Genomic DNA, 8,392 nt, shown 5'->3' with positions numbered 1-8,392 from the left:
ACCCAAAAGTGGGGGCGGCTAAGTTCAGTGGGAAATCCAAGGAGGATGCTGACAGTCATGTGGGGCAGTTTGAGACCAGGTGGATGGCAAGTGGATACAATGTGATCCATAATGATGCTACCAAGAAGGAGCATTTTGCTGCCACATTGCAGGGGAAGGCAATGTCTTGGTTTATGCAGTATGGTATTGCAGCTTTTCCAACATATGAAGCATTAAGAAACATATTTTTGGCAAGATTCAGGGAGGAAAAGACCCCTGAGGATATCTTGATCAAAATGAGAAAGATGAAGCAAAGAAAATTGCTAGTGGAAGACTATGCTCAGAAATTTAGAAACCTCAACAACAGATTGTTGGCAGCACAGAGGCCATCATTTGAACAGTTGGGCGATTATTTTTGTAGAGGATTGAATCTGGAGCTGCGCAGTTTAGTAGCAAGAAGAGGAGTGATCAACAATGAAGCAGATTTCAATGAGTTGGTGGAAGCAGCCACAAGGGCAGAAAGAAGGTATGGAAGCCTTGAGAAGAGAAAGAAATCTTCCAAAAGGGAAGAATCGAATTCAGAGGATGAAGAAGATGATGAAGAAACAGATGACTCCTCAGATGAGGAAGACTCAGAGTCTGAAAAGGATTCTGATGAAGAAGATGATGATTGGTCAGAGAAAAAGAAAAAGAAGAAGAAAAGTAAGAAGAAAAAGAAGAAATCCTCCAGGCAGGAGAAGGACAAAGAGAAAAAGGGTAAAAGCAGGGAGCAGATAGTTCCTGGAAAAGAAGACATCAGTCAGATGATTGTCAGTCAATTGAAGAATTTGGGTCTTACAAAACTGGGTATGCCAGAGAGGCCTTATTGTCAAACATGTCAAGTGTTTGGCCATAGTGATGAAAGATGTTGGTACAATCCAAATTATCGGGGACGCATTCCAGAAAGGGTGCAGCAAAGAATGAATCCACCTGCAGCGAATGTCATGATTGCAGGAGGGCCTCAGGGAAGGCCACAGAATTTTAGAAACTGGGGAAATTCAGGTCCTATTCAGAGACTTCAAGCCCAAGAAGGCTGGGGTAATCAAAGGAATCAGGACAGAATGGGAGGAAATTTACCGTGTACCTATTGTGGAACACAAGGGCACAAACAGGGACCTGAATGCACCCTGTGGTGCAAACACAGGAGTGAGAGGGGGATCCCTATAGTACAATATAATAATAAAGGCGGCCAACCTCAACAAAGGCCTCCTGCACAGTTAAATGTTTTCATGTTGGAAGAAGAAGAACAGGAATCTGAAGAGTTCCTGATGAATGCCAAAGTGGAGCCTGATAGGGCCTGGATGCCTAATGAGCGCTGCTGTGGAAGAGGGGAATCAAGCAACCTGTTCCAATGTGATTCTACAGAGTGTGTCTCGATTGAAGGAGTTAAAGAGGGGGATAATGTTCCTGGAGCTATGGTGGTAACCAGGTCATCAGGAAAGGTAAAGGGGGATAAGGTTCAGAAAAAAGAAGAGCAACAACCAATCGAATGGAAGGTTCAGGACCAGATTAGAATGGGAGTATTGAAGGAGATAAATAAAGTGAACAAGCGACAGGAGGATAAAAGAAGGGAAACTCAGGAAGTCCTTGAGGCAATAGTAAGGTATCCGGCGGACAGAATACAGGAAGGAGTTGGTAAAGGACATGATCAGGCGCTGATTGTACAGAAGAAAGCTGCAGTCAAGATGTCTGAGGAGTTTTTTGATGCATTAATGGAAGCACCTACTCAGATCAGTTTGAGGCAGATTTTGAGTTTGGTACCAAGCTTTGCAGACCAATTCATGCAGAAGTTACAACAACAGTATGGGGGAAAGTATCCGATTGACTTACAGATAGATGAAGATCCGGATCAGGAGATTGAGGTAGCAGAAATGCAACCTGCAGATGTTGATTACAAAGTTCCAGTGATCAGTGTAAAGATGGAGTAGATATTTATGCCAGGAGTGTTGATTGATGGAGGATCAGGAGTGAATGTACTTCCAGAGGAAACATGCAGGAAGATGAACATTACCTGTTGGGATCCGGCACCATTTCATGTGAAAATGGCAGATCAGAGGAGGATCCAGCCATTAGGGATTGTCAGGAATAAGGAAATTGAGATTGGAAGTCTCAAGTTTAAAGTCAATTTTGTGGTGTTGCAGTTGGAAAAGTCTTCTCAGTCATATCCTATGATTCTTGGGAGACCTTGGCTTAGAGTAGCAAAAGTCAAGCAACATTGGGGAGCAGATTATGTGATATTGAGATAGGGCAAGAAAAAGGTGAGAATGAAGATGGTGGCCAGCAAAATACTTCCACCTGATTGCAGACCTTTGCATGCAGAAACAATCAATATGGCTCCAGAATTGGAAGAAGATGAGGAAGAGGAGTTTTTGAGGGTAAATTCTTTTGTCATTCCAATATTTGAAGTGGATGTACAAAATATTGCAGAGAAATATGTAGCTAATGATCCCAAGGTGGAGAAATTGAAGAAAAAATTGGGCAAGAGAAAGCTGTTTCCTGAAGGATCTGATTTGGAGGCAGAATAGAAACAGGTAGAGATCAGGGCAAAGAAAGATTTTGAGGAATATCTTTCAAAAAGTTCAAGGGTAAGGGAAGATGATTTGGAAGACATGGATCTAGGAGCAGAGGGGAATTCTCAGAAGGTCAGGGTCAGTGTCAATCTGGATCAGAATTTTAAAAGAGGACTGCAGGGTTTACTCAGGGAATACAAGGATGTATTTGCCTGGCACTACAGTGACATGAAAGGAGTGGATCCAACTTTTTGTGAACACAGGATCAACCTGAAGGCTGATGCAGTCCCAGTGGTACAACAAAGATACAGATTAAACCCAAGTTATGCTAAGCAGGTGAAAGAGGAATTGGACAAGCTTTTGGCAGTAGGTTTCATTTACCCGGTTGACAAGGTGACATGGTTATCTCCAATAGTGGTTGTTCCAAAGAAGAATGGGAAGATCAGGGTTTGTGTGGATTGGAGGAAGCTGAATGTTGCCACACTGACTGATCCTTTTCCACTTCCATATTGTGATACAATGTTGGATGCGGTTGCAGGACATGAAATGTATAGCTTTTTGGATGGTTTTAGTGGCTATAATCAGATCAGGATGGCAGTGGAGGACAGAGAAAAAACAGCCTTTATTACAGAATGGGGAGTGTTTGCTTACAATGTGATGGGGTTTGGATTGAAAAATGCACCTCCTACTTTTCAAAAGTGGGTTCAGCAAGTGTTTGCTCCTTTCTTGACAACTTTTATGAGGGTGTTCCTGGATGATTTCAGTGTTTTTGGGAGAAAAGATGAGCATTTGGGACATCTCAGGCTCTGTTTGCAGAAGTGCAGGGAAGCTAGACTTTCTTTGAACCCTGAAAAGTGTGCATTTGCAGTAAGCAGTGGGATTCTTTTGGGACATGTGATATCAAAAGAAGGGATTGCCATTGATTCCAGGAAGGTGGAGGCAATTTTGAAGGCACCAGTACCTAAGAACTTGAAGCAGTTGTCAAGGTTTTTGGGACAAGTAAAGTGGCATAACAGATTTTTGAGGTATTTGGCATATGTTTGTCAATCACTGACAAAGCTTACCAAGAAGGATGTACCATTCTTATGGTCTACTGATCAGCAAAAGGCCTTTGAATTATTGAAGAAGATGTTGGTGGTGGCACCAATTCTAATTTCTCCAGATTGGAATTTGCCATTCCATATATTTGTGGATGCAAGTCATTGTGCAGTGGGAGCAGTCGTGATGCAAGAGAGTGAGAAGGGATGGTTTAGACCTATCTATTATGCAAGCAGGGTGCTATCCTTTGCTGAAAGGAACTATTCAGTAATTGAAAGAGAAGGTTTAGGCATGGTTTATGCATTGAAGAAGTTGAGGCATTACTTGTTGGCCAATAAGGTGGTGTTTCATGTGGATCATCAAGCTTTGATCTATATGGTTAATAAACCACAGTTGTCAGGCAGGTTGGCAAGATGGGTTCTTTTACTTCAGGAATTTGACTATAGTGTGGTGCATACACCGGGGAAAGAGCATGCCATTGCAGATTACTTGAGCAGATTGAAGACAGGAGAACCACCAGATGGAGTGCCTGATGAATTACTTGATGCAGGACTGTTTCAGGTGGCGACAGGTCTGATAGCAAAAGATTGGTATGATGAGATGTTTCAGTTCTTGGTGGAGGGTTTTTTTCCAGAAGAGATGACTTCAGATAGAAGGAAGAGATTGGCATTGAGGAGCAGATCATTTATGGTAATATCAGGAATGTTATACAAGAAAGGAATAGATCAGGTGATCAGAAGGTGTGTTTCAGGGAAAGCCGAACAAAAGGCAGTTCTTTCAGAGGCTCATTGGGGCAATGCTGGAGGACACTTTTCTCATGAAGTAACTGCTAGAAAAGTATTTCAGGCAGGGTTATGGTGGCCAAGTATTCATAAGGATGCTTACAACTATTGCAGGCAGTGTTTGGTCTGTCAGAGGGATGGAAGGCCAAATGATGGAGATAGGATGCCTTTGCAACCAATGGTACCACTTGAACCTTTTCAAAAGTGGGGGTTGGATTTCATGGGACCTATTATTCCTTCTGCAAGAAATACTCAAAACAGATATATTCTGGTGGCTACTGATTATGCAACAAAATGGGTTGAAGCAGTGGCACTAAGGGATAATACTGCAGGTAGTGTGGCAAGATTCCTCTATAGGAATATTATGACCAGATTTGGGTGTCCTGTGGAATTGGTTTCAGATCAAGGAGTACATTTCCTCAACAAAGTGATCAAGAAGTTGACTGAGTCACACCTGATAATACACAAGAAGTCTACAGTGTATTATCCACAAGCAAATGGACAGGCAGAGAGTACTAATAAGATCCTGATCAGAATTTTGAAGAAGATTGTGGAGGACAATAGGAAGGATTGGGATACAAAGCTTGATTCTGCTTTGTGGGCTTTCAGGACAGCTTTCAAGGTGACAATAGGTCAGACACCTTTCAGGCTAGTATATGGACTAGAAACAGTAGTACCAATGGAATTTGTAGTTCCTAGTCTGAGAATTGCAGCTGAGCATAGACTGTCTCCAGAAGAGTCTATACCTTTCAGGGAGGAATCCTTGTTGAAATTGGAGGAGGATAGGATTCTGAGTGCTTATTTGGCAGAAGCAGTGCAGAACAGAAGGAAAGCATGGGTGTCTCGACACATTAAGTTCAAATTTTTTAAAAAAGGAGATTGGGTCATGGTATATAACAGTAAGTTGGGGCCAAGACCAGGGAAACTCAAGCTGAGATATGTAGGGCCTTATCAGATAGCAGAAGTCAGAGGGCCAGGAACTTTTGTGTTACAGGATGAAGTTGGGAACCAGTATGGAAAACCACTGAATGGGTATCGGTTGAAATTATTTGAAGGGGAGGTTCCTCAAAAAGAGTGTCAAAATGAGGTGGGAATATATTTTCTCGATTTAGGGGTACGAGGTATTATGAATAGAGAAGTGAAGGTGGAGTGTGAGACCACGTTTTCGTGTTTTCAAACTGACAGAGGACTTGACATCTCAAGTAATAGTGCGTCAACGTTAGTGCCCACCATGCAGAAGAGAAAGAGTGTGTTGCTAGGTGAAGAGCAAGCCGAGCGTACACCGTCGTTAGCTAGAGAAGCTGCAGATTTTGAAGCGATGGTGCAAAGGAGGGGGCTGAGATCGGCAAGGCCAAGCCCTGGAACAATGGTGGAGATCGACAATGAGGAAGAGGATGTACAGCAGCCGACACCGCTTCAAATGAAGGCCACACAAGCAACAGAGCATCATCTCATGGATTTTAAGGTGGAGATCGATTCCTTCCAACCCAAACATGCACGATGGCTGCAGTCTATTCAGCTATTGGAGTATGCACAGTTTCCATGGACACATTGGCGTTTCACGACTCAAACAGGCATGATGATGGCGCAACTTATAGATTGTAATGGATTGGTGGGACACGGAGTTTACTTGTCAGCAGCATTAGTGGCGACAGTATTTGGATTGCCTGAAGGAATTGATAATGCGGTGGACAAAGCATCTGAGGAGGACATGGATGCAGAATTCGGGAAGAGTGAAGGTACTTGCAATTATTTTGCTTTGAAAAATGTGTCTGGTGCAGAGAGATTGCAGCAAATAAAATGGTTTTTGGAAAGGGTCATGTTATTGGTGAAGTTGGATTACATATCAAGAGAGAATTATGCAATTCTCAGCATGGCAGAGAAGGGTAAGAGATTTGGATGGGCAACAATGTTGTATGAAAGAATACATTCAGAGGTATTTTTCAAAGAAAAGAAAAGAGTGCAGAGAAGTACAAAAGTGGGGCCTTTGATTGCTGCAATTTTCATGCATGTAAAGAGTAATGGTGTATTGAGGGCAATGACACCATCAGGGTCAAGACAAGTGGCTGACAAACAGGAAGGACACAGTCAGGAAGTATTTGGGCAGCATGAACTGTTGGATTCTGAGCAGATGATTGACAGGGAAATGAAGACAAAGAAGTATCATGAGTCCAAGACAGCCATATATAAGAGTATGTGGTCAGCAAAGTATTCACATGGTGAATGTATAGAAACTATGGGGTTGAATACAGATGTAGAGATTCCAAAATTCTGGGCTGAAGAGGAAGATGGACAGATAAAGCTTGTGGGGGCTCAGACAACTCCGGTGAAGCGTTCCATCAAGTTGAAGAAAAGAAGGTTAGATGTCGTGCAGACCAAGGAGACTGAGAGTGGAAAGAAGCAAGAGGATATCAAACAGTCTCTTGTTAAACAATTTTTTCAAGATGTTACATACTCAAAAGCCTTAGAGTCTGTATAGATATTAAAGGAGTTTGTGGAGCAGCAGAACATGAACAGTGTACTTTTGGAGTGGACAAATGGAAAACTTGTGGAGAAGAAAGAAGAATTGGCAAGGCAGTTGAGTAAAAAGACAATGACAGTGGAGGAAATTGAAGAGTTGCAGGAGAAGCTCAAGGCAGCATCAGAGCAAAATCAGAAAATGGAAGAAAAGTTAAAGATGTTTCAGGGTCATTTGCACAGAAGAGAGAGCAATGCAAAAATGTACAAAGTGTGGCAGAATGAGTGGAAAGCAGTATTGACTATGGAGTTGGGGAATTTAGCAAATACTAATGTAGCTTTAGAAGCAGACAACAGGGTTCTGCTGAATAGAGTGGCAGCCTGTAAAGATGTGGAAAAGCAAATTAGAGAATGCACAGATGATGAGTTGTCAATTGATGGATGGTACTTGTCACCTGAGGAGGTTGAAGACATGAAGGCTCAACTGCGGAAGCAGGGAGAACAAATTTGGCAAAATCTGGGAGTCAGGCTAGAAGAAGTGATGTCTAAACCATATGAAATATTTTCCAAAGAAGAAAACAAGGAGGAGTATGAGTTACTGAAATTTCAGTATGAGGAGTTACATGAAAAATATAACTCTCTCCTTGAGCAACAGTCACAGGACAGCAAACAGATTGGAAAAGAGGGTGTTCAGGAAGATGATGTACTAAAGACTCCAATGTTGGATACTTTAGTGGATACAATTGCACAGCATGTGGAAAAAGATAATCAAGAATTGGAAATGTTTTCTGAAGAGATTGCAGATCAGGGGCAAAACAGTGTGGTTGCAGAAAAGGAGAAGACTGTATCTGAAACAAATCTGATGCAGCAGGCGCAGATTAATGAAGAAGAAAGCTTGCAACAGCTGATAGTAGATGATCAGAGAGATACAGAATTGCAAAATGTGGAGGACAAAGTTGAAGAAATGCTTATTGAAGAAGATGGTGTGCTGGAGGTTGAACAAAAGGAGTGATCAAGGGAATTGTGGGTTCAGGTCGCCAAAAAGTTTCTTTTTGGTACCACCGGGTGTGCCAGGTGGTAAAGGGGACCTTTACCATAATTAATATGCAGTCAGGGAACTGTCAGGATGACTCCAGATTCCAATCAGGAAGTCATCAGGTCAGAGTCAGCTCAGGAGATAATCAGAAACCTATTAGGAAGTAAGTAGGAAAAGACATTATGTGAAAGGATGTAACTTTTCGTAGGGGCTTTTGTATCTTTTGTGATCTTCGATGATGTAAGGAAGTAAGGGTATGACGCTGATGTTTGTGATGATGATGGGAAATGGAAGGCGGTAGTTATATCTATCTGTCTATTGTCTGTTCTAATTCTGATCTATGTCTGATGAATAACTGATGAAATCTTGAGTATAAATATGAGATATATGTATTCCCTTTGATCTTGTCGATGAAGTATCTGAAGGTTTGAAGTGCATACATACTGTGTAGTCCTGTATTGGTGTTTGGTTAAGTGTTAGGCAATTATCAGAGAATATGCAGAATCTGTCTAAGCCTTTCCTGATCAACCCCATTACAGCGGTAACACGAG

The 8,392-nt window shown here is 42.0% G+C and overlaps 1 pseudogene; it reads left to right on the top strand.

Annotated features, from left to right (window-relative positions):
- The first annotated feature begins 1,247 nt into the window (after positions 1-1,247).
- LOC147441583 (uncharacterized) lies at positions 1,248-7,817 on the top strand (annotated as a pseudogene).
- Positions 7,818-8,392: the final 575 nt, after the last annotated feature.

Source organism: Adiantum capillus-veneris, chromosome 15 (genome assembly GCF_014529385.1).
Source record: "Adiantum capillus-veneris isolate H3 chromosome 15, ASM1452938v2, whole genome shotgun sequence".
Lineage (NCBI taxonomy): Eukaryota > Viridiplantae > Streptophyta > Polypodiopsida > Polypodiales > Pteridaceae > Adiantum > Adiantum capillus-veneris.
The sequence above is the reverse complement of the archived record's forward strand: the minus strand, read 5'-3'. Positions and strand labels throughout refer to the sequence as shown.